The 27,778-nt window shown below is 46.9% G+C and overlaps 1 protein-coding gene across 2 annotated transcripts in view; it reads left to right on the top strand.

The window, feature by feature from the left end:
• LOC106595397 (fibroblast growth factor receptor substrate 2) overlaps positions 1-27,778 on the top strand; it is a 62,917-nt gene that overhangs the window by 1,181 nt on the left and 33,958 nt on the right. The gene's annotated exons all lie outside the window — the stretch shown is intronic.

Below are 27,778 nucleotides of genomic sequence, written 5' to 3'. Positions count from 1 at the left end.
TGAAATATCATTTGATTCCTGTTTGATTATCACGTAGAAGTGACTAGCTGGCTAATTATATTAGTTTGCGAGGTAGAGTAACTAACTATTATATAATATAAATGTAGCTTACTAGCGAATGTATTAGGTTTGCTCTTCTATGGGAAGATAAGAACGAGCATGTGTTATAATCGCTTATTTTTATGGCCCCACAATTGTATTTAATTTTATCCAGCTACTGTACGCTAGCAGCTAAACCACAATAACCAGAGCAAACATTCCGCGCAACACTACCAGTGGTTTCAATACAAACATAGGAAACTGAATAGCTAAAATCATATTGCTATAACTAAATCAACCACAGAGTAGTCACCTGTTTTATAGTGTTAGACTGATCGCATTACATGTTCTGTTTCCATACCAAATGACATCTATCTTGTTTTATTGATCCGCATAGCTACAGAGTTGAACAACGAGCACATAACACCTCTGATAAGTCAGCTAAGTGTCAGTCAATTGAAATGTAAGTTTGTAAAGAGTTTTGTTTGTTTGCAGTGACCGTTTGTTAGCTGTGGTTGTTAGTGGTAATGTTTTCCATGATGTCGTCAATGAGTTTACTCAGTGTGAGTGGCTTACTTCTGTCGGGATGGCTAGGAAATGTGTTCATGCACTTTACTCAGATGATCCTAACACAAAGGTACGGATTTCTAACCAACTAAGACGTTACACCCTGGACCAGGCTATTGACTCTGTTTGTCAAGTTAAAGTACGTAATGACTGGTTCACTTTGGCACTCACTTAATATGTACGCCCCAGTCACTCCATTACCTGTCAATCATACCTGCTATTTACAACGCAGCCCTCAGAAAAAGGCAGTCAGAGTGGACTGATGTGGTAGGAAGGGCAGTATAGAAGCTGTTATGTTCTTGTCTGTCTGCCGTCACATCAGGACAGTGATAACAAGTCTGGTCTTAGCAATGTGTCAAACTCATCTATAGACAAAGAAAAGACCAAGGGGTTGAATGGATTATTTCTCCTGTATGTTCTACTGAACTGCACTTTCATCTGCGATTGGTTGGTGAGGGTTGATGGTTGACTTTTCCAGCCAGGACAACATGTTAAATGTGAAGCCTTGAGGTCATCAGTGTTTTTTTACCAGTCATTTTTTAAATGACTTGGTCGGTGTTTGCCCCCTCTGTCATCTGAACTGTGTATCTGTGAGACAATGCTGGTTATTATTGCTCGTTATTCAAATCATTCAACTCCCTCTCTCCAGTCCCGAGGGTCAGCTTGACATGGTGGTACGTGTTACTGAGTGCAACGCTTTGGGGGGGAAACTTTGTGCAGACAGATGGTTTAAACTAGCACAACACCCACTATAAACACTTTCAGCTCCAAATATGGGATGTGTCTTCTGTAGAATCATACCCTCTTAAGTGTCAATCAGAAGCTCCAGCTTTTTCCCTTTCTCTCTCTCTCTCTCTTTACCCTTCTCTCTCTTTTATCTCCCTTTCTCTCTCTCTCTCTTTACCCTTCCCTCTCTTTTATCTCCCTTTCTCTCTCTCTCTTTACCCTTCCCTCTCTTTTATCTCCCTTTCTCTCTCTCTCTTTCTTTACCCTTCCCTCTCTTTTATCTCCCTTTCTCTCTCTCTCTCTCTTTACCCTTCTCTCTCTTTTATCTCCCTTTCTCTCTCTCTCTTTCTTTACCCTTCTCTCTCTTTTATCTCCCTTTCTCTCTCTCTCTTTCTTTACCCTTCTCTCTCTTTTATCTCCCTTTCTCTCTCTCTCTCTTTACCCTTCCCTCTCTTTTATCTCCCTTTCTCTCTCTCTTTCTTTACCCTTCTCTCTCTTTTATCTCCCTTTCTCTCTCTCTTTCTTTACCTTTCTATCTTTCTCTTTCTCCCTCTATCTCCCTTTCTCTCCTTTTCTCTTTCTCTCTCTCTCTCTCCATCCCTCTCTCTCTCTCTCTCTCTCTCTCTCTCCTCCTGAGGGCGGACGATCTCGTCCCTACTGTTTGTCTAATGAGTCAACACTTCCTTTATGATGGGGCTAATTGTCCGTTAACAACATTTGACGTGCTTTCTGACGCCATCCACTGGCACTTAGTACTCCTAACCCTCCAGATGCACACCGCTTTGCTTCCTGCACAGCAGGGAAGTGAACACTGTACGCTATTGATTCCATTACCTGGAACTCCCAACACCTGTCACCCAGCTCTTTAATGGCATCATGGTTTTCCTCCTAACCACTTGACCTTACCAGGAAAGACTTGTCTGGATCCTAATTCTACTCTATTAAATAGTTAGTTCTTGTAAACTGTCTTTCTTATCCTCATTCATGTAAACACTCCCATGCTCTTCTCTGCATCATCCTCTGTCAGAATAATGTGACAACATAAAGCCTTTCCATCATGTACCCATGGAGGATGTGTTTCTGCATCATCCTCTGTCAGAATAATGTGACAACATAAAGCCTTTCCATCATGTACCCATGGAGGATGTGTTTCTGCATCATCCTCTGTCAGAATAATCTGACAACATAAAGCCTTTCCATCATGTACCCATGTAGGATGTGTTTCTGCATCATCCTCTGTCAGAATAATCTGACAACATAAAGCCTTTCCATCATGTACCCATGGAGGATGTGTTTCTGCATCATCCTCTGTCAGAATAATGTGACAACATAAAGCCCTTTCCATCATGTACCCATGGAGGATGTGTTTCTGCATCATCCTCTGTCAGAATAATGTGACAACATAAAGCCTTTCCATCATGTACCCATGGAGGATGTGTTTCTGCATCATTTCAGCCTGTTATTTCCCCCTAGTATTCATGTAAATGGCTGTGTGGTGGCGTGTTGTGGAGGTTCTCTCCCTGAGCAGCGTTAATGTTTAATGGGAGCGGTAAACGTGCGTCAGCAAGCGCCCTCCAGAGAGGGGAGTCCTTGGCTCACACACACACACACACACACACACACACACACACACACACACACACAGTAGGCTCTGCCTTTGCTGTGAAGACTCACTGTATTCTACCAATGAAACACCAACAGGAATAGAGTCTCTCTCTGCCACTACATGAGTTACCACTGGTAGTGGAAATGTCTGCTATCTGAGTGGGGAATGGGAGCTCCTAGTAGGTAGTGGACATTGTGCTACATAGAGGAGACCTGGACAGTGTTATTAGGCCCGTTATAACCTCTTCAGTGTTTTTGTGACTGTCTCCAACCGTTGTCTTTCGTCTGCACTTGTTTTGTGTTTATCAATGTTAGTTTTTATAATGAAAATGAATCAAGCAACCACCTGGTCTCTGTCTGTCTGTCTGTCTGTCTGTCTGTCTGTCTGTCTGTCCCGTCTGTCCCGTCTGTCCCGTCTGTCCCGTCTGTCTGTCTGTCCCCCCTCATCACTGTCTGTCCCCCCTCATCACTGTCTGTCCCCCCTCATCACTGTCTGTCCCCCCTCACCACTGTCTGTCCCCCCTCACCACTGTCTGTCCCCCCTCACCACTGTCTGTCCCCCCTCACCACTGTCTGTCCCCCCTCATCACTGTCTGTCCGTCTGTCTGTCCCAGACCGTCTCTGTGTGATCTTAAGTAGTAAGAAGTGATATAGTAAAGAAATAGAAGTGAACTCTGGTCAGCGTTGTGTTGGGTGAGTAAAGTAATGCTCCCTAGACTTTTAAAGAGCCCATGCAGTCTTGGTTAAACAATATAGTTTTAATCATCACTGTATGTCTAATAAATCATTGTGTTTTATTTTAATTAAAATAATGCCAAAATATATTTCTGTATTTCCCCGAGACTCCTTTGGTCCTTGAAATGCTCATTCTGATCATGTGGGTGTTAGGACACAACATTGAGCCCTGATTGGCTGATGGATGGTCTAGAGCAGAGATTAGATTGAGCCGCGGGATGATTATTGTCTTGAGCGGATGGTCGGGGAACAATAATTACAAATAATTAGTAGACTGCAAATTGACCTCAAGAAGCCCAAACAGATATAATATTTCAATGTAACATAATCATTTCAAATCTTGGTTACATTTTGTATACGATCACGTGTTTCTCTATTATGGGTGAGAATACCTGGGAACAGATGACCAAATAAAAATCCCTTGGAGCTGATTTCCTGGTGTTTGGGGAACCAGTTGGGGAACCCTGGTCTAGAGGCCACCTCCTGACCCAGATGAACAGTCATTGGTCTATTATAATCAGATCTCATTGTGATGTCATGATATGGGCCAGAAGTTCCATGCCACCCGAACAGGCTGAAATTCCAGCCATTTTTTCCCACCACCTCTTACACATAAAGGAAATTGGTGAGGATGACGGCCCTCCACCACACCGCTGGTGGTGAGGATGACGGCCCTCCACCACACCGCTGGTGTTGAGGATGACGGGACTCTGGGTCCTGATGCTGGTGGTGAGGATGACGGGACTCTGGGTCCTGATGCTGGTGGTGAGGATGACGGGACTCTGGGTCCTGATGCTGGTGGTGAGGATGACGGGACTCTGGGTCCTGATGCTGGTGGTGAGGATGACGGGACTCTGGGTCCTGATGCTGGTGGTGAGGATGACGGGACTCTGGGTCCTGATGCTGGTGGTGAGGATGACGGGACTCTGGGTCCTGATGCTGGTGGTGAGGATGACGGGACTCTGGGTCCTGATGCTGGTGGTGAGGATGACGGGACTCTGGGTCCTGATGCTGGTGGTGAGGATGACGGGACTCTGGGTCCTGATGCTGGTGGTGAGGATGACGGGACTCTGGGTCCTGATGCTGGTGGTGAGGATGACGGGACTCTGGGTCCTGATGCTGGTGGTGAGGATGACGGGACTCTGGGTCCTGATGCTGGTGGTGAGGATGACGGGACTCTGGGTCCTGATGCTGGTGGTGAGGATGACGGGACTCTGGGTCCTGATGCTGGTGGTGAGGATGACGGGACTCTGGGTCCTGATGCTGGTGGTGAGGATGACGGGACTCTGGGTCCTGATGCTGGTGGTGAGGATGACGGGACTCTGGGTCCTGATGCTGGTGGTGAGGATGACGGGACTCTGGGTCCTGATGCTGGTGGTGAGGATGACGGGACTCTGGGTCCTGATGCTGGTGGTGAGGATGACGGGACTCTGGGTCCTGATGCTCGTGGTGAGGATGACGGGACTCTGGGTCCTGATGCTGGTGGTGAGGATGACGGGACTCTGGGTCCTGATGCTGGTGGTGAGGATGACGGGACTCTGGGTCCTGATGCTGGTGGTGAGGATGACGGGACTCTGGGTCCTGATGCTGGTGGTGAGGATGACGGGACTCTGGGTCCTGATGCTGGTGGTGAGGATGACGGGACTCTGGGTCCTGATGCTGGTGGTGAGGATGACGGGACTCTGGGTCCTGATGCTGGTGGTGAGGATGACGGGACTCTGGGTCCTGATGCTGGTGGTGAGGATGACGGGACTCTGGGTCCTGATGCTGGTGGTGAGGATGACGGGACTCTGGGTCCTGATGCTGGTGGTGAGGATGACGGGACTCTGGGTCCTGATGCTGGTGGTGAGGATGACGGGACTCTGGGTCCTGATGCTGGTGGTGAGGATGACGGGACTCTGGGTCCTGATGCTGGTGGTGAGGATGACGGGACTCTGGGTCCTGATGCTGGTGGTGAGGATGACGGGACTCTGGGTCCTGATGCTGGTGGTGAGGATGACGGGACTCTGGGTCCTGATGCTGGTGGTGAGGATGACGGGACTCTGGGTCCTGATGCTGGTGGTGAGGATGACGGGACTCTGGGTCCTGATGCTGGTGGTGAGGATGACGGGACTCTGGGTCCTGATGCTGGTGGTGAGGATGACGGGACTCTGGGTCCTGATGCTGGTGGTGAGGATGACGGGACTCTGGGTCCTGATGCTGGTGGTGAGGATGACGGGACTCTGGGTCCTGATGCTGGTGGTGAGGATGACGGGACTCTGGGTCCTGATGCTGGTGGTGAGGATGACGGGACTCTGGGTCCTGATGCTGGTGGTGAGGATGACGGGACTCTGGGTCCTGATGCTGGTGGTGAGGATGACGGGACTCTGGGTCCTGATGCTGGTGGTGAGGATGACGGGACTCTGGGTCCTGATGCTGGTGTATACATGACATGACAGGCGGATTGTGTAATGCCTGATAGCTGTCTACAAAGTCTTGATCTGTTACACACACACACTCACACTCACACACACACACACACACACACACACACACACACACACACACACACACACACACACACACACACACACACACACACACACACACACACACTATAGATAAGGAAGGAGATGTTAAATGCCTAACTCTCCACCACAGATTGTCCAGAGTGCTGGTGTGGAGCTGTGGCTTCTCACTGTTGAAATGTCTGCTTCAAATGGAGCTGTGTCATTTACCCTGGTTACATGTAGATCTAACCTGTCCCCACCTGCAGACAGTCTAGAGGTAAACACAGGCCCTGGTTACATGTAGATCTAACCTGACCCCACCTGCAGACAGTCTAGAGGTAAACACAGGCCCTGGTTACATGTAGATCTAACCTGTCCCCACCTGCAGACAGTCTAGAGGTAAACACAGGCCCTGGTTACATGTAGATCTAACCTGTCCCCACCTGCAGACAGTCTAGAGGTAAACACAGGCCCTGGTTACATGTAGATCTAACCTGTCCCCACCTGCAGACAGTCTAGAGGTAAACACAGGCCCTGGTTACTGTGAGGGAACATCTGCTCCCACATGGGATCATGTAATAAAGTGGATGTGTTACAGTCCCAACATTTAGACAGGGGACAGTCTTGTCCAGCTCCTGGTATCAATTTACATCAGATCAACTCCACTCACTGCTATGCACACTAGGTTAGCGTCCCCAAATTCAACCCTATTCCCTATATAGTGCACTACTGTTGACCAGAGCCCTATTCCCTATATAGTGCACTACTTTAGACCAAAACCCTATTCACTATATAGTGAGTGCACTACTGTTGACCAAAGCCCTATTCCCTATATAGACACTACTGTTAACCAGTGCCCTATTCCCTATATAGTACAGTACTGTTGACCAGAGCCCTATTCCCTATATAGTACAGTACTGTTGACCAGAGTCCTATTCCCTATATAGTACAGTACTGTTGACCAGAGCCCTATTCCCTATATAGTACTATACTGTTGACCAGAGTCCTATTCCCTATATAGTACAGTACTGTTGACCAGAGCCCTATTCCCTATATAGTACTATACTGTTGACCAGAGTCCTATTCCCTATATAGTACAGTACTGTTGACCAGAGCCCTATTCCCTATATAGTACTATACTGTTGACCAGAGTCCTATTCCCTATATAGTACAGTACTGTTGACCAGAGCCCTATTCCCTATATAGTACTATACTGTTAACCAGAGCCCTATTCCCTATATAGTACCATACTGTTGACCAGAGTCCTATTCCCTATATAGTACCATACTGTTGACCAGAGTCCTATTCCCTCTATAGTACAGTACTGTTGACCAGAGCCCTATTCCCTATATAGTGCACTACTGTTGACCAGAGTCCTATGTGTCCTATATAAGGATTGTGAATAGGGTTCCATTTGGGGACACAGCCTGTGCCTCTGGTCTCCTGTGTCGGTCTGCCCTGCCTGACTTCTGTCTGATAGATATGAACAGTGTAGACCCAGACACACTGCAGCTTGAAAGATCTGAGTCGCTCTGGGCTCGCTGCTCTCAAACAACCAGGAAATGGCTCCAGTTTTAAAGACTAAACAAATTACAGCAAATAGTATGAATTTGCCCCCTCTTCTCCTGCCCCCAGCTTTTTCCTCTTCTCCGTTTCTGCAGATGCTTCCCTGGTGAGAGAATCTGGGTGAATATATTTGGCGTCTCAGTTTCAGCCGACGGAGCGTCTCACTCTTACACACACACACACACACACACACACACACACACACACACCACATTGTCACGAATGTGCCAGACAGGAAAGCATCCTCCCAACACTTTTCTATCATCAAACGGTGTTGTGTGTGTGTAGTGTGTGTGTGTGGTCTCTCTGGTAGAATATGCTGTTGGTATGCAGCTAGAACCACCATGGCCAAATGAATCCTCGTTTCTTTCTTGGGTGTTTTCCATGTCATTTTCACTCCATCTTTTTATATAACTAACAATTAACTAACTGAAAGGTCATGTTGCTCAAATCAAATCCCAGTTCAGACTACTACCTCAAGTCATGAATGCCCCTGCATGCATTTCCCATTTCCATATCGTTCATGCATTTTCCCATTTCCATATCGTTCATGCATTTCCCATTTCCGTATCGTTCATGCATTTTCCCATTTCCATATCGTTCATGCATTTTCCCATTTCCGTATCGTTCATGCATTTTCCCATTTCCATATCGTTCATGCATTTTCCCATTTCCATATCGTTCATGCATTTTCCCATTTCCGTATCGTTCATGCATTTTCCCATTTCCGTATCGTTCATGCATTTTCCCATTTCCATATCGTTCATGCGTTTTTCCATTTCCATATCGTTCATGCATTTTCCCATTTCCATATCGTTCATGCGTTTTTCCATTTCCATATCGTTCATGCGTTTTTCCATTTCCATATCGTTCATGCGTTTTTCCATTTCCATATCGTTCATGCGTTTTTCCATTTCCATATCGTTCCTGTGTTTTTCCATATCGTTCATGCGTTTTTCCATTTCCATATCGTTCATGCATTTTTCCATATCGTTCATGCATTTTTCCATATCGTTCATGCATTTTTTTCATATCGTTCATGCATTTTGCCATTTCCATATCGTTCATGCATTTTTTCATATCGTTCATGCATTTTTCCATTTCCATATCGTTCATGCATTTTTTCATATCGTTCATGCATTTTCCCATTTCCATATCGTTCATGCATTTTTCCATATCGTTCATGCGTTTTTCCATTTCCATATCGTTCATGCGTTTTTCCATATCGTTCATGCGTTTTTCCATTTCCATATCGTTCATGCGTTTTTCCATTTCCATATCGTTCCTGCGTTTTTCCATTTCCATATCGTTCATGCGTTTTTCCATATCGTTCATGCATTTTTCTATTTCCATATCGTTCCTGTGTTTTTCCATATCGTTCATGCGTTTTTCCATTTCCATATCGTTCACATGCATTTTTCCATATCGTTCATGCATTTTTCCCCATTTCCATATCGTTCATGCATTTTTCCCCATTTCCATATCGTTCATGCATTTTTCCCATTTCCATATCGTGCAAAAAGTGACACTTGCTTCTCTCTCTATCATCCAACAGCGTGGTCAAAACCTCTGTATAGAATGATCAAATAGCCAGAGATTGAACCCCTTTGTAGGATGATTAAATAGCTAGATATTTTATTTGAGATTCTTCCCTGAAGGTTAACAGAGATGTCAGGCCACGGCTGACTGACTGACACAGGGCTTTGATCCTGCCTGGGGTATTTCAGAAAGGAAAGAGGCTGGCCCTTGACGGGACCTCTGAGCATAATACTAGGTCTCTAGAGACTGGTAAACCAGGGAGGGGTGAGTGAGTGAGTGTGTGTGAGAGAGTGAACTCATTCCACAGCGGGCCTCATAGTAAGAGGACATTCACGTTGAAACCAATGTTATACTAACCCACTCCTCCACCACTGGTGTGTTGGAATGCCTGTGCTGCCGCTTGCTACAAAGTGCATCCCAAATGGCAGCCTATTCCCTATGGGCTCTGGTCAAACGTAGTGCACTATACAAGGAATAGGGTGCCATTTGGGATGTAATCCAAATGTCATAAATTGGACAGGGCCCAGAAGCTGGGTCTGGGAGAGAGAATGTGTTCTTTTTATGTACTGAGTGATATTGTGCTTTCAAGAGGAGGGGAAAGATGACGGATAAGTGAGACTATTTATACTGAACAAAAAAATATAAACACAACATGTAAAGTGTTGGTTTCATGAGATTAAATAAAAGTTTCCAGAAATGTTCCATACGCACAAAAAAAACATATTTCTCTCAAATGTTTTGCACAAATGTGTTTACATCCCTGTCAGTAAGCATTTCTACTTTGCCAATATCATCCATCCACCTGACAGGTGTGGCATATCAATAATCTGATTAAACAGCATGATCATTACACATGTGCACCTTGTGCCGGGGACAATAAAAGGCCACTGAAACACAATGCCACAGATGTGTCAAGTTTTGAGGGAGCATGCAATTGTAATGCTGACTGCGTTAATGTCCAACTGAGCTGTTGCCAGATAATTGAATGTTAATTTTCTCTACCATAAGCCGCCTGCAACGTCTTTTTAGAGAATTTGGTAGTACGTCCAACCAGCCTCACAACCGTAGACCACGTGTAACCACGCCAGCCCAGGACCTCCACATCTGGCTTCTTCACCTGCGGGATCGTCTGAGACCAGCCACCCAGACAGCTGATGAAACTGTGGGTTTGCACAACCAAAGAATTTCTGCACAAACTGTCAGAAACCGTCTCAGGGAAGCTCATCTGCGTGCTCGTCATCCTCACCAGGGTCTTGGCCTGACTACAGTTGGGTGTCGTAACGGACTTTCGTTGGCCACTGGCACGCTGGAGAAGTGTGCTCTTCACAGATGAATCCCGGTTTCAACTGAACCGGGCAGACGGCAGACGGCGTGTGTGGTGTGGACGAGTGGTTTGCTGATGTCAACGTAGTAAACAGAGTGGCCCCATGGTGACTGTGGGGCAATTTTATATTTTAAAGTTACACTATATATACAAAAGTATATGGACACCCCTTCAAATTAGTGGATTCGGCTATTTCGGCCACACCCGTTGCTGATAGGTGTATAAAATTGAGGATACAGCCATGCAATCTCCATAGACAAACATTGGCAGTAGAATGGACTTACTGAAAAGCTCAGTGACTTTCAACTTAGCACCGTCATAACAAGTCAGTTCATCAAATTGCTGTCTTGTTAGAGCTGCCCAGGAGCGAGCAACAACGGCTCAGCCGTGAAGTGGTAGGTCACACAAGCTCACAGAACGGGACCGCTGAGTGCTGAAGTCCATAGCGTGTAAAAAAAAAAGTCTCCTTGGTTGCATCACTCTCTACCGAGTTCCAAACTGCCTCTGGAAGCAACATCAGCACAAGAACTGTTGGTCAGGAGCTGTTCGTCAGGAACTTCATGAAATAGGTTTTCATGGCTGAGCAGCCTCACACAAGCCTAAGATCACCATGTGCAATGCCAAGTGTCGGCTGGTGTGGTGTAAAGCTCGCCGCCATTGGAATCTGGGCTTTGTGGATGTCAGGAGAACGCTACATGCTCCAATGTATACTGCCAACTGTAAAGTTTGGTGGAGGAGGAATAATGGTCTGGGGCTGTTTTTCATGGTTCAGGCTAGGCCCCTTAGTTCCAGTGAAGTGAAATCTTAACGCTACTGCATACAATGACATTCTAGAAGATTCTGTGCTTCCAACTTTGTGGCAACAGTTTGGGGAAGGCCCTTTCCTGTTTCAGCATGACAATGCCCCCGTGCACAAAGCGAGGTCCATACAGAAATGGTTTGTTGAGATCGGTGTGGAAAAACTTGACTGGCCTGCACAGAGCCCTGACCTCAACCCCATCGAACACCATTGGGATGATTTGGAACGCTGACTGCGAGCCAACCCTAATCACCCAACATCAGTGCCCGACCTCACTAACGCTCTTGTGACTGAATGGAAGCAAGTCCCCGCAGAAATGTTCCAACATCCAGTGGAAAGCCTTCTCAGAAGAGTGGAGACTGTTATAGCAGCAATGTTCCAACATCTAGTGGAAAGCCTTCCCAGAAGAGTGGAGGCTGTTATAGCAGCAATGTTCCAACATCTAGTGGAAAGCCTTCCCAGAAGAGTGGAGGCTGTTATAGCAGCAATGTTCCAACATCTAGTGGAAAGCCTTCCCAGAAGAGTGGAGGCTGTTATAGCAGCAATGTTCCAACATCTAGTGGAAAGCCTTCCCAGAAGAGTGGAGGCTGTTATAGCAGCAATGTTCCAACATCTAGTGGAAAGCCTTCCCAGAAGAGTGGAGACTGTTATAGCAGCAATGTTCCAACATCTAGTGGAAAGCCTTCCCAGAAGAGTGGAGGCTGTTATAGCAGCAAAGGGGGACCAACTCCATATTAATGCCCATGATTTTGGAATGAGGTGTTTGATGAGCAGGTGTCCACATACTTTTGGTCATGTATTGTATCTGTGACCAACAGAAGCATATCTGTATTCCCAGTCATGTGAAATCCATAGATTAGGACATAATTATATATTTTTTCCTTATATGAAGTGTAACTCAGTAAAGTGTTTGAAATGATTGCATGTTGTGTTTTTATATTTTTGTTCAGTATATTATGGGGGCTTTTTGAAACAGTTTGTTGTTATTGTCAGAGTTCTCTCTCTGTCTCTCTGCTGAATGAAAATAGTGTCTCGGACTGGGAGAAACTTGCTGACTCTCAACTGGTAATTACATAGGACATTTCTCAATGGCCAGAAAGACTGACGGCTTGTATTCTTGACCTTGATAAATGTTTTTACAGGGGAAGGATGGACATATGTACCTCAAATACCTCGAACCCTGCACATCGACTTGGTTCTGGTACCCCATGTATATTGCCACGTTGTCTTAACTCATTGAGTACACGGAGTGTACAAAACATTAAGAACACCTTCCTAATATTGCACCCCTTTTCCCCTCAGAACAGCTTCAACTCGTCGGGTCATGGACTCTACAAGGTGTCGAAAGCGTTCCACAGGGATGCTGGCCATGTTGACTCCAATGCTTCCCACAGTTGTGTAAAGTTGGCTGGATGTCCTTTGGGTGGTGGACCGTTCTTGACTCATTTTCTCACGTGTTTTTAGCTCCCTCTGTTTTTACATAAACATTTAGTTAGAACTGAATTAGCTCACAGCCCCCCCCCCCCCCCCCCCCCATTGCAGATACAGTAAAAGGTTTATACATGAGATGTGACTAAGAGGTTGCACCCTGAATGGCACCCTATTCCCTTTCCCATAGGGCTCTGGTTAAAAGTAGTGCACGATAAAGGAAATAGGGTTCCGTTTGGGACGCAGACCCAGCGACCTATTTCAGGTCTTAGCCAATAGACGTTTAGAGGAATAGCACTCACAGCAGATTCCTATGAGCAGAGGCGTTCTTCTGTGTAAGCAAGAGAATGAACTAACGCTTTCACATTCCCCACCGTACCACGGTACATTCTTACAGACAAAGAGCAAAAGTTGTTTCTGTCTCTCTCTCTATCGCTCTCTCTCTCTCTCTCTCTCTCTCTCTCTCTCTATCGCTCTCCTCTCTCTCTCTCTCTCTCTCTCTCTCTCTCCATCGCTCTCTGTCTCTCTCTCTCTCTTCTATCGCTTTCTCTCTCTATCGTTCTGTCTGTCTCTCTCTCTATTGCTCTGTCTGTCTGTCTCTCTCTCTCTCTCTCTCTCTCTCTATCGCTCTCTCTCTCTCTCTCTATCGCTCTCTCTCTCTCTCTCTATCGCTCTCTCTCTTTCTCTCTCTATCGCTCTTTCTCTTTCTCTCTCTCTCTTTCTCTCTCTCTTTCTCTCTCTCTCTTCTCTCTCTCTCTTTCTCTCTCTTTCTCTCTCTTTCTCTCTCTTTCTCTCTCTCTATCGCTCTATATGTCTCTCTCTCTCTCTATCGCTCTGTATGTCTCTCTCTATCGCTCTCTCTCTATCGCTCTGTATGTCTCTCTCTATCGCTCTCTCTCTCTCTATCGCTCTCTCTCTCTCTATCGCTGTCGCTCTCTCTATCGCTGTCGCTCTGTCTCTCTCTATCGCTCTGTATGGCTCTCTCTCTATCGCTCTCTCTCTATCGCTCTGTATGTCTCTCTCTATCGCTCTCTCTCTATCGCTCTGTATGTCTCTCTCTATCGCTCTCTCTCCCTCTATCGCTCTCTCTCTCTCTATCGCTGTCGCTCTCTCTATCGCTGTCGCTCTGTCTCTCTCTATCGCTCTGTATGGCTCTCTCTCTATCGCTCTCTCTCTATCGCTCTGTATGTCTCTCTCTCTATCGCTCTCTCTCTATCGCTCTGTATGTCTCTCTCTATCGCTCTCTCTCTATCGCTCTGTATGTCTCTCTCTATCGCTCTCTCTCTATCGCTCTGTCCGTCTCTCTCTATCGCTGACTCTCTCTATCGCTGTCGCTCTGTCGCTCTCTCTCTCTATCTCCCTGTCTTTCTGTCTCTCTCTCTCTCTCTCTCTCTCCTTTAAGTTAATATACTGTAGAAGAAGCTGCAGTGACCTGCCGTTTCTGGCCTCCCAAAAAACAAACAAGTATTCCGGGGCAGCGGTAAACAAGCTCAAACTGGAGGCTGAATCACTGCTGGTGAGTCAGACAGTCAGTGGTTTTTCGATGCCTCCCTGTGTGACTGAGGTGGTGGGAGTACAGGGCCTACATGGTGCTTAGAGGACCACCAAGACCCCCGAGGGGACACCGTACAGGTGTTTTCAAACCTCGGGGACGGACCCCCACCGTTGCTTGTATTGGAACTATTCCAGAGTTGGCGCACCTGATTCAACTTGTCAACTATACTGAACAAAAATGTAAACTCAACATGAAACAATTACATTTTTTTATTGAGTTACAGTTCATAATAAGGAAATCAGTCAATTGAAATAAATCCATTAGGCCCTATCTATGGATTTCACATGACTGGGAATACAGATATGCATTTGTTGATGGAGCAGGAAATCAGTCAGTATCTGGTGTGACCACCATTTTGCTTCATGCAGCGCAGCACATCTCAGGCTGTTGATTGATGAGGTTGTTAATTGTGGCCTGTGGAATGTTGTCCCACTCCTCTTCAATGGCTGTACGAAGTTGCTGGATATTGTGGCGGGAACTGGTACACGCTGTCATACACATCGATCCAGAGCATCCCAAACAGGCTCAATGGGTAACATGTCTTCCAGGAGTTGTGTACAGATCCTTGCGACATGAGGCTGTGCATTATCATGCTGAAACATGAGGTGATGGCTGCAGATGAATGGCACGACAATGGGCCTCAGGATCTCGTCACGGTATTTCTGTGCATTCAAATTGCCATCGATTTAAAATGCAATTGTGTTGGTTGTCCGTAGCTTATGCCTGCCCATACCATAACCCCACCGCCACCTTGGGTCACCCAGCAAACCGCTCGCCCACACAAAGCCACACATGTGGTCTGCGGTTGTGAGGCCGGGTTGGACGTACTGCCAAATTCTCTAAAACAATGGTAGAGGCGGCTTATGGTAGAGAAATGAACATTCCATTCTCTGGCAACAGCTCTGGTGGACATTCCTGCAGTCAGCATGCCACTGCACACTCCCTCAACTTGAGACATCTGTGGCGTTGTGTTGTGACAAAACTGTGCATTTTAGTGGCCTTTAATTTCTTTTAAGGTGCACCTGTTTTTAATCAGCTTCTTGATATGCTGCACCTGTCAGGTGGATGGATTCTCTTGGCAAAGAAGAAATGCTCACTAACAGACGGATGGAAACAGATTTGTGCACAAAATGGGATTCTTTTTTTCTTCAGCTCATGAAACACAGAAGCAACACTTTACATGATGTGTTTTTGTTCAGTATCATCATCAAGCCCTTGATTACTTGAATCAGGTAAGCTAGTTCAGAGCTACAACAAAACGTTCAAATGTCTGGGTGTCCCTTAAGTGAAAGGAATGAACCCTGGGTGAAAGAAAGAAATAAGCTTCAGCCTAGTGAACAAGCTTTTAGAAATTGTTGTGATTTCCAGACGTCTCCAGAAATAGCCTAGTCCCCACCACAAAGTATGTTAAATTAACCCAATATAAATACCCCCTAGTCTGTCAAATCATTCACACTGCTGAGGCAAGTAGTGACAATTTTAGGAACTAACTTGAAATTCACCCCATTTTGTGTTATTGCTGTGTAATTACTTAATGTGTTTTTTAAATCCCACATCATGTTGACTGACTCAGTTTGTGTTCCAAATGGCACCGTATTCCCTATGTAGTGCCCTACTGTCTCTGGTTTAAAGTAGTGCACTGTATAGGGAATAGGGTGCCATTTGGAACACATTCTCTCTCTCTGCCGGCGTGGTCTAGGCCTATACCCTATCAGGAATGTGCTGCTGTGTAGTAACTTGTTAGGATGTCCATGTGGTAACTACTTTATCTTTATCAGTAAACAGCAAGTCACCTCCTCGTCGTCCTCCTTCACATCTCAGAACAGCACTCATTTCCAGGAGGAGGAGGAGGGACTGTTGTGGAGTTACTATATTAGATGGAGGCTGGTGATGTCTGTCCCTGACTGCCCTGGGGGTCCTGGTCTAAAGTAGTGCACTATAAAGGGAATATGGTGCTATTTGGGATGCGTGGTAGGTACTGTCTGGGAGGGATGTTGAAATGTCTTTAAAGCACCATGGCTGACTTAATGAAGATCATTAATAATTGACATGAAGCATGCCTGGACATGAAAACAAAGACGAGCCCAGTCAGTCTTTATGGCTCTATGGTGTTACTGTTACTGTTACTGTTACTGTTACTGTCTGTCTGTCTGTCTGTCTGTCTGTCTGTCTCTGTCTCTGTCTCTGTCTCTGTCTCTCTCTCTCTCGCAGCTAGAGGACCTGACTGGGGTGGGGTACACGCGTGTGTTTCTGTGGTTATGGTACTGCCTGTGGCAAGTTACCTGTACTGTTCCTCACACTAGCCAGTGTCACAAAGCTAAGGACTCCGCTTTCCTCTCATTTGTCAATCTATTGCTAATGAGAAGCGTGTCATCTCCAGAAACCGGTTTCGCTCTGTCTCCTCTCTCTCTCTCATCCTTCGCCCACACAGTAGCTTCAGGGGCGTTCTCTCTCTCCAACCCTCCCCTGGAGCGCCGTGGAAAAATGTGTCTTTGATAAGAGAGAGAGAGAGAGCTCTTGGAAAACCACGTCTGCCCACCTGATTGGTCTGTCTCTCTAAACCTCTAAGGTGTGATGTGTGTGAGGATATAGCTGTCAGATACAGAACAAGCTGTCTCTCAGAGAAAGAGGCCGAAACCTCAGACCAGAGCAGAGGAACATTCAGAATGATGCATTCGCTGTTCAACCCTGAGAGGCCCAAACAACCTCAAGACTCAACTGTTTCACTGTACTTTTCCCCTGTCTTGTCTCTCTCTCTGTCTCTCTCTCTCTGTTCATCTGGTTTTGTCTAGAGAGACTGAGAAACAGTAGTATCTGGAGGACCGAGAGAGAGAGACTGAGAAACAGTAGTATCTGGAGGACTGAGAGAGAGAGACTGAGAAACAGTAGTATCTGGAGGACCGAGAGAGAGACTGAGAAACAGTAGTATCTGGAGGACCGAGAGAGAGACTGAGAAACAGTAGTATCTGGAGGACCGAGAGAGAGACTGAGAAACAGTAGTATCTGGAGGACTGAGAGAGAGACTGAGAAACAGTAGTATCTGGAGGACCGAGAGAGAGACTGAGAAACAGTAGTATCTGGAGGACCGAGAGAGAGAGACTGAGAAACAGTAGTATCTGGAGGACTGAGAGAGAGACTGAGAAACAGTAGTATCTGGAGGACTGAGAGAGAGAGACTGAGAAACAGTAGTATCTGGAGGACCGAGAGAGAGACTGAGAAACAGTAGTATCTGGAGGACCGAGAGAGAGACTGAGAAACAGTAGTATCTGGAGGACCGAGAGAGAGACTGAGAAACAGTAGTATCTGGAGGACCGAGAGAGAGACTGAGAAACAGTAGTATCTGGAGGACTGAGAGAGAGACTGAGAAACAGTAGTATCTGGAGGACTGAGAGAGAAACAGAGTAGTATCTGGAGGACTGAGAGAGAAACAGAGTGGTATCTGGAGGACTGAGAGAGAGACTGAGAAACAGTAGTATCTGGAGGACTGAGAGAGAGACTGAGAAACAGTAGTATCTGGAGGACTGAGAGAGAGACTGAGAAACAGTAGTATCTGGAGGACTGAGAGAGAAACAGAGTAGTATCTGGAGGACTGAGAGAGAGACAGAGTAGTATCTGGAGGACTGAGAGAGAGACTGAGAAACAGTAGTATCTGGAGGACTGAGAGAGAGACTGAGAAACAGTAGTATCTGGAGGACTGAGAGAGAGAGACTGAGAAACAGTAGTATCTGGAGGACTGAGAGAGAGACTGAGAAACAGTAGTATCTGGAGGACTGAGAGAGAGACTGAGAAACAGTAGTATCTGGAGGACTGAGAGAGAGAGACTGAGAAACAGTAGTATCTGGAGGACTGAGAGAGAGACTGAGAAACAGTAGTATCTGGAGGACTGAGAGAGAGACTGAGAAACAGTAGTATCTGGAGGACCGAGAGAGAGAGACTGAGAAACAGTAGTATCTGGAGGACCGAGAGAGAGAGACTGAGAAACAGTAGTATCTGGAGGACCGAGAGAGAGACTGAGAAACAGTAGTATCTGGAGGACCGAGAGAGAGAGACTGAGAAACAGTAGTATCTGGAGGACCGAGAGAGAGACTGAGAAACAGTAGTATCTGGAGGACTGAGAGAGAGACTGAGAAACAGTAGTATCTGGAGGACTGAGAGAGAGACTGAGAAACAGTAGTATCTGGAGGACCGAGAGAGAGACTGAGAAACAGTAGTATCTGGAGGACCGAGAGAGAGACTGAGAAACAGTAGTATCTGGAGGACTGAGAGAGAGAACTGAGAAACAGTAGTATCTGGAGGACTGAGAGAGAGAGACTGAGAAACAGTAGTATCTGGAGGACTGAGAGAGAGACTGAGAAACAGTAGTATCTGGAGGACTGAGAGAGAGACTGAGAAACAGTAGTATCTGGAGGACTGAGAGAGAGAGACTGAGAAACAGTAGTATCTGGAGGACCGAGAGAGAGACTGAGAAACAGTAGTATCTGGAGGACTGAGAGAGAGAACTGAGAAACAGTAGTATCTGGAGGACTGAGAGAGAGAGACTGAGAAACAGTAGTATCTGGAGGACCGAGAGAGAGACTGAGAAACAGTAGTATCTGGAGGACTGAGAGAGAGACTGAGAAACAGTAGTATCTGGAGGACCGAGAGAGAGAGACTGAGAAACAGTAGTATCTGGAGGACCGAGAGAGAGACTGAGAAACAGTAGTATCTGGAGGACTGAGAGAGAGACTGAGAAACAGTAGTATCTGGAGGACCGAGAGAGAGACTGAGAAACAGTAGTATCTGGAGGACCGAGAGAGAGACTGAGAAACAGTAGTATCTGGAGGACTGAGAGAGAGACTGAGAAACAGTAGTATCTGGAGGACCGAGAGAGAGACTGAGAAACAGTAGTATCTGGAGGACCGAGAGAGAGACTGAGAAACAGTAGTATCTGGAGGACTGGAGGACTGAGAGAGAGACTGAGAAACAGTAGTATCTGGAGGACTGAGAGAGAGACTGAGAAACAGTAGTATCTGGAGGACTGAGAGAGAGAACTGAGAAACAGTAGTATCTGGAGGACTGAGAGAGAAACAGAGTAGTATCTGGAGGACTGAGAGAGAAACAGAGTAGTATCTGGAGGACTGAGAGAGAAACAGAGTAGTATCTGGAGGACTGAGAGAGAAACAGAGTAGTATCTGGAGGACTGAGAGAGAAACAGAGTAGTATCTGGAGGACTGAGAGAGAAACAGAGTAGTATCTGGAGGACTGAGAGAGAAACAGAGTAGTATCTGGAGGACTGAGAGAGAAACAGAGTGGTATCTGGAGGACTGAGAGAGAAACAGAGTAGTATCTGGAGGACTGAGAGAGAAACAGAGTAGTATCTGGAGGACTGAGAGAGAAACAGAGTAGTATCTGGAGGACTGAGAGAGAAACAGAGTAGTATCTGGAGGACTGAGAGAGAAACAGAGTAGTATCTGGAGGACTGAGAGAGAAACAGAGTAGTATCTGGAGGACTGAGAGAGAAACAGAGTAGTATCTGGAGGACTGAGAGAGAAACAGAGTAGTATCTGGAGGACTGAGAGAGAAACAGAGTAGTATCTGGAGGACTGAGAGAGAAACAGAGTAGTATCTGGAGGACTGAGAGAGAAACAGAGTGGTATCTGGAGGACTGAGAGAGAAACAGAGTAGTATCTGGAGGACTGAGAGAGAAACAGAGTGGTATCTGGAGGACTGAGAGAGAAACAGAGTAGTATCTGGAGGACTGAGAGAGAAACAGAGTAGTATCTGGAGGACTGAGAGAGAAACAGAGTAGTATCTGGAGGACTGAGAGAGAAACAGAGTGGTATCTGGAGGACTGAGAGAGAAACAGAGTGGTATCTGGAGGACTGAGAGAGAAACAGAGTAGTATCTGGAGGACTGAGAGAGAAACAGAGTAGTATCTGGAGGACTGAGAGAGAAACAGAGTAGTGTCTGGAGGACTGAGAGAGAAACAGAGTAGTGTCTGGAGGACTGAGAGAGAAACAGAGTAGTGTCTGGAGGACTGAGAGAGAAACAGAGTAGTATCTGGAGGACTGAGAGAGAAACAGAGTAGTATCTGGAGGACTGAGAGAGAAACAGAGTAGTATCTGGAGGACTGAGAGAGAAACAGAGTAGTGTCTGGAGGACTGAGAGAGAAACAGAGTAGTATCTGGAGGACTGAGAGAGAAACAGAGTGGTATCTGGAGGACTGAGAGAGAAACAGAGTAGTGTCTGGAGGACTGAGAGAGAAACAGAGTAGTAGTGGGACAGTAACATAATACCTGGGTTCATGTGAGTCCACGTCATTGGCTTGTTATTCCGTGACAATCCTGAGGTTGATTAAGAGAGAGAGGGGTCTGTGTGTTATTGTAAACCACAATAAGACTGACTCTGGCCAGGGATCTGCCAGCGTGCAGAGAATAGAAACAGAGAGACGACATTCAACCCTTATTGGATTTTAAAGACCTTCATCCTCACGCAACAGGCTGTTGTTGCTTGTATTGTAGAAGAGCCAGAGTCATCTCTCTCTCTCTCTCTCCTTCCACTGTAGGCTTAGGGGGTGTCCCAAATGGCATCCTATTCATCGGGCTCTGGTCTAAAGTTATGCACTATATAGGGAATATGGCTCTGGTCAACAGTAGTGCACTATATAGGGATTAGGGTAGTGTTTAGGATGCAAGCCCTAGTCCCCTCCCTGTACTGAGTAACAGTCTGGACAGTGTAGACATCAACATGATCAAACACACTCACGGATGTTGGCCACTTGAGGCCCGCCTCCCTTTACTCCACTAAGGAACTACAAAGCAATAAGTCAAAAGTGAAATGGACTGAAAGATTTCTGGAATTAGGATTCAGGGGTTGAAGGAAACAGGCTCTTTGACTTTCAACAGCTCCTAATGGAACACTTAGTAGTAGCCCTAATTAAGGGTGACCAGGTACAGGTGTGCTCTGGTGAGAGTGGGCCCTGCCTGTCTCCCTGCCCCTTACTCTGCCTGTCTCCCTGCCCCTTACTCTGCCTGTCTCTCTACCCCTTACTCTGCCCTTTACTCTGCCCCTTACACTGCTTGTCTCCTTGCACCTTATTCTGCCTGTCTACCACCCTCCACCCAGCCCTATCCCCTCCACCCAGCCCTATCCCCTCCACCCAGTCCTATCACCCCCACCCTCCACCCAGCCCTATCCCCCCCACCCTCCACCCAGTCCTATCCCCTCCACCCAGTCCTATCCCCCCCACCCTCCACCCAGCCCTATCCCCCCCACCCTCCACCCCGCCCTATCCCCTCCACCCCGCCCTATCCCCTCCACCCAGCCCTATCCCTCCCACCCTCCACCCAGCCCTATCCCCTCCACCCAGACCTATCCCCTCCACCCAGCACTATCCCCTCCACCCAGCCCTATCCCCTCAGTTCTCTACCCAGCCCTAACCCCTCCACCCTCCACCCAGCCCTATCCCCTCCACCCAGCCGTACCCCCGCACCCTCCACCCAGCCCTATCCCCTCCACCCAGCCGTACCCCCCCACCTCCACCTCCACCCAGCCCTATCCCCTCCACCCTCCACCAGCCCTATCCTCTCCACCCAGCCCTATCCCCTCCACCCAGCCCTATCCCCTCCACCCAGCCCTATCCCCTCCACTCTCCACCAGCCCTATCCCTTCCACCCTCCACCCAGCCCTATCCCTTCCATCCAGCCCAATCCCCTCCACCCTCCACCCAGCCCAATCCCCTCCACCCTCCACCCAGCCCTATCCCCTCCACCCAGCCCTATCCCTTCCATCCAGCCCAATCCCCTCTACCCTCCACCCAGCCCAATCCCCTCTACCCTCCACCCAGCCCTATCCCCTATCCCCTCCACCCAGCCCTATCCCCTCCACCCAGCCCTATCCCCTCCACCCAGCCCTATCCCCTCCACCCAGCCCTATCCCCTCCACTCTCCACCAGCCCAATTCCCCTCCACCCAGCCCTATCCCCTCCACCCAGCCCTATCCCCTCCACCCAGCCCTATCCCCTCCACCCAGCCCTATCCCCTCCACCCAGCCCTATCCCCTCCACCCAGCCCTATCCCCTCCACCCAGCCCTATCCCCTCCACCCAGCCCTATCCCCTCCACCCAGCCCTATCCCCTCCACCCAGCCCTATCCCCTCCATCCTCCACCAGCCCTATCCCTTCCACCCTCCACCCAGCCCTATCCCCTCCACTCTCCACCAGCCCTATCCCCTCCACCCAGCCCTATCCCCTCCACTCTCCACCCAGCCCTATCCCCTCCACCCAGCCCTATCCCCTCCACTCTCCACCCAGCCCTATCCCCTCCACCCAGCCCTATCCCCTCCACTCTCCACCAGCCCTATCCCCTCCACCCAGCCCTAGCCTGTTGCAGAACTCTTCTGATGACCTGACTGGGAGTTTCTTTACTAGACAGCTTGTCTCCTTTGTCTTTCATCAGGCCGGTGTTGGTTCAGTAGTTAATGTGTGTGATATGTCTGTTTGATAGCATAGTGAGTTAAAGGTCCTACATCTGGGACTTGTTGCCACTGTATTATTCATTTTGTCACTCTGTGCCCTTTGGCTTTCTCCCACACACACACACACACACACACACACACACACACACACACACACACACACACACACACACACACACACACACACACAGCCTTTAGCCGTGGTATAGTGGCCATATACCACAAACCCCCAAGGTGCCTTATTACTATTATAAACTGGTTACCAACGTAATTAGAGCAGTAAAAATAAAAGTTTCAGCATTCAGGGCTCGAACCAGTTTATAATATGGTTTAAGCTGTGTGCGTTGGGTCTGTCAGCAGGGTAATATGGTTTAAGCTGTGTGCGTTGGGTCTGTCAGCAGGGTAATATGGTTTAAGCTGTGTGCATTGGGTCTTTCAGCAGGGTAATATGGTTTAAGCTGTGTGCGTTGGGTCTTTCAGCAGGGTAATATGGTTTAAGCTGTGTGTGTTGGGTCTTTCAGCAGGGTAGTATGGTTTAAGCTGTGTGTGTTGGGTCTGTCAGCAGGGTAATATGGTTTAAGCTGTGTGTGTTGGGTCTGTCAGCAGGGTAATATGGTTTAAGCTGTGTGCGTTGGGTCTTTCAGCAGGGTAGTATGGTTTAAGCTGTGTGAGTTGGGTCTTTCAGCAGGGTGATATGGTTTAAGCTGTGTGCGTTGGGTCTGTCAGCAGGGTAATATGGTTTAAGCTGTGTGCGTTGGGGTCTGTCAGCAGGGTAGTATGGTTTAAGCTGTGTGCGTTGGGTCTTTCAGCAGGGTAATATGGTTTAAGCTGTGTGCGTTGGGTCTTTCAGCAGGGTGATATGGTTTAAGCTGTGTGTGTTGGGTCTTTCAGCAGGGTAATATGGTTTAAGCTGTGTGTGTTGGGTCTGTCAGCAGGGTGATATGGTTTAGGCTGTGTGCGTTGGGTCTTTCAGCAGGGTAATATGGTTTAAGCTGTGTGCGTTGGGTCTGTCAGCAGGGTAGTATGGTTTAAGCTGTGTGTGTTGGGTCTTTCAGCAGGGTAATATGGTTTAAGCTGTGTGTGTTGGGTCTGTCAGCAGGGTAATATGGTTTAAGCTGTGTGCGTTGGGTCTTTCAGCAGGGTAATATGGTTTAAGCTGTGTGTGTTGGGTCTTTCAGCAGGGTAATATGGTTTAAGCTGTGTGTGTTGGGTCTTTCAGCAGGGTAGTATGGTTTAAGCTGTGTGTGTTGGGTCTGTCAGCAGGGTAATATGGTTTAAGCTGTGTGCGTTGGGTCTTTCAGCAGGGTAATATGGTTTAAGCTGTGTGTGTTGGGTCTTTCAGCAGGGTAGTATGGTTTAAGCTGTGTGCGTTGGGTCTTTCAGCAGGGTAATATGGTTTAAGCTGTGTGTGTTGGGTCTGTCAGCAGGGTAATATGGTTTAAGCTAGTCTTTGCTTGTTGGCTTGAGGATGATGCTGGTGTTGATGGCACTAGCAGGCGTGTGTGTGTGTGTGTGTGTGTGTGTGTGTGTTTCAGATCTGCCTACATCTCCTGCTGAGTCTCACCGGGTCAATGGTGGAAAGGTCAAAATGTCATCACCTCCCTCCCTCCCTCTTCTCAGCAGCTTCACTGATCTGTGTTAGATGACTGTATTTGTGACACAGACTCAGTGCTTTTCTCTCTCCCTCCTTCCTTTCCCTCTCTAAAACTGTTTCTCTCTCTCCCTCCATTCCCATCTCTAAAACTCTCCCTCCATTCCCATCTCTAAAACTCTCCCTCCATTCCCATCTCTAAAACTCTCCCTCCATTCCCATCTCTAAAACTCTCCCTCCCTTCTTTCCCTCTCTCTCCTTCCTTTTCCCTCTCTAAATCTCTCTCCCCTCATCGCTCTCTCTCCCTTCTTTCCCTCTCTAAAACTCTCCCTCCCCTCTCTCCCTTCTTTCCCTCTAAAACTCTCTCTCTAAAACTCTCCCTCCCCTCTCTCCCTTCTTTCCCTCTAAAACTCTCTAAAACTCTCCCTCCCCTCTCTCTCCCTTCTTTCCCTCTAAAACTCTCTCTCTAAAACTCTCCCTCTCTCTCCCTTCTTTCCCTCTAAAACTCTCTCTCTAAAACTCTCCCTCCCCTCTCTCCCTTCTTTCCCTCTAAAACTCTCTCTCTAAAACTCTCCCTCCCCTCTCTCCCTTCTTTCCCTCTAAAACTCTCTCTCTAAAACTCTCCCTCCCCTCTCTCCCTTCTTTCCCTCTAAAACTCTCTCTCTAAAACTCTCCCTCCCCTCTCTCTCCCTTCTTTCCCTCTAAAACTCTCTCTCTAAAACTCTCCCTCCCCTCTCTCTCCCTTCTTTCCCTCTCTAAAACTTTCCCTCTCTCCCTGAAAAACAAAACAAGATCGTAGCACACCAGTGGCCTTTCTGACTGTTCTGTCTCCCATTCACTCTCAGATACAATGTAAAGCCACAATACATACCAAGAGTAAACTTCAGTGCTCTGTTAACACCCCAGCACTGTGTTTAAGAGCTTGGCTTCTTTCTGGTTCCGTGGGACCATTTCCCAGGATACTGTGGGTGAGACCAGGCTTAGGAGATCTGTTGTGATTCACGGTGTTGCTATGACTGTGATGTGTGGTTGCCTCACCTAGCCATCTTAAGATGAATGTACCAACTGGAAGTCTCTCTGGATAAGATCATCTGCTTAATGACTCAAATGTTCAAATGTACATATGTTGTTGTTTCTCTGTCACTACAGCTAACCTATGCAGCTCATCTTTGATCTGATAAGGAATTACTTTATTTTGACACATTATTTTGTTATACTTGAATACTGATAATGTAATGAATCATCCATTCTTATTTAAGGTGATACTTGGCAGTTAAACCAAATCACAGAACCTGACTTGACAGTATTTCTCATTTGTTTTACTACTTTACACATTGTATTACTTTACCCATGTAGAGGGTTAAAACACAACGTATGAGGCAAAGAGCTTTGGACTCCCCTCTTTCCCTCCTTCTCCCGGTCGCAGAGCAGAGGGCTCCTTTAACCCCTAAATTCCTTCGCTCCGTCTCTGACTCGTCCGTCTGTAGGGAAAATGGTGTGGGAGTTAAAGTAAACTCCCTCTGGTCCGTTTAAAGTGATAGAAAAGTTCAGGAGGGCGGGGTTGGTTGGGGGGTTAAGGGACACCCCTCCCTTCAACAGACCAGCTGGTCTTAATGGGATTGCAGGTTGCCTGGGCAACGGCGCCTGTGTGAGGAAGAATTCCTGGACCGAGAGAGAGAGAGAGAGAGAGAGAGTGGGGGAGAGAGAGGAGGAGAGAGGAGGAATTCAGCACAGTTCTGCCGGCCTGACCAAGATGGAGAGACGGCGGGGGGGAGACAGAGGGAGTGAGAGAGAACAACAGAGAGAGTGAAAGTGAACAGTAGTGGGCGGACTGTACTTGTTGCAGTGTACTATGTGCTGCCGTTTATCAAACTATCTATTTTATGAAGAGGCACTTACCATACCCACTAGTTACAAGGTAATACTATGCTATTATCAACACTTAACCACTCAGTTCAGAGTTTATGACTCTAGGCTCTTGCTTTTGAATTCCTTTCAATATAACCCATGTTCACAACAATGGCATTAGTTTGGCATGATTCCCATATCAGGCATTGAACTGATTCTGTTGTAATATGACATGAGCTGTGAGATTGAAACATCTTCATTCTGTGTGTCTCTGCATCTCTCTCATCCAGTCCTTGTGCATCATATTCACATCTCCTGATATAGATGTAGATTTTAATTTGCTCCATGTTGTTCCACATTTCCCCATGTGGCATGATGTGAATGATGGTCTGTTAGTGGAGGATTAGACTACAGGATCATATTCGGTGGGCAACAAACGGAGACAAAACATCCTGAAACAGAGTGAAACTGGGAGGTACGATCAGCACAGTTTGTCCAATAAGGAACAGTCATTTTTTTGTTGTTATCTGTTGAAAAACCCTTTGCTACAGTTTGTCCTACTGAACACGACCCTGTTGAGTCTAGTAGACCTCACCCTTCATATCATTTATTTTATAGACCATCTCAGTATACCACTAAGTGAATCAACGTGAAATAAATCTCTTGTTTTTAATTGCTGACTGTCTCCAGAGAGGAGAGAACATTGACTAAACGTTAGTCAGACTGTTGTCGTCCTCTAAAAGACCGAAATGTCTGAGAAGAACAAGTTCTGAAAGGTTCCCATGGACGAGACCGTAGCTGCAGTAGACCTATGCTTAACCAACTGCGTCCCAAATCGCATCCTATTCACTACATGGTACACTACTTTAGATCAGTGCCCTAAAAGGGACACACAACCATAGTACATTTGTGCTTTGTAGAACATGCCTTGTCAGCAGCCGTAGGCGGACATGAGATGTAACCACGTAACATCTAGTTACATGAATAGATACATCAATTATACTGGTGGTGGTGGGATTACATCTAGTTACATGAATAGATACATCAGTTATACTGGTGGTGGTGGGATTACATCTAGTTACATGAATAGATACATCAATTATACTGGTGGTGGTGGGATTACATCTAGTTACATGAATAGATACATCAATTATACTGGTGGTGGTGGGATTACATCTAGTTACATGAATAGATACATCAGTTATACTGGTGGTGGTGGGATTACATCTAGTTACATGAATAGATGCATCAGTTATACTGGTGGTGGTGGGATTACATCTAGTTACATGAATAGATACATCAGTTATACTGGTGGTGGTGGGATTACATCTAGTTACATGAATAGATATATCAATTATACTGGTGGTGGTGGGATTACATCTAGTTACATGAATAGATACATCAATTATACTGGTGGTGGTGGTGGTGGGATTACATCTAGTTACATGAATAGATACATCAATTATACTGGTGGTGGTGGTGGGATTACATCTAGTTACATGAATAGATACAT

Source organism: Salmo salar, chromosome 07, assembly GCF_965601325.2.
Source record: "Salmo salar chromosome 07, fSalSal1, whole genome shotgun sequence".
Taxonomy (NCBI): Eukaryota; Metazoa; Chordata; class Actinopteri; order Salmoniformes; family Salmonidae; genus Salmo; species Salmo salar.
Note: the sequence above shows the minus strand (reverse complement) of the source record. Positions and strands in the feature narration are given on the sequence as shown.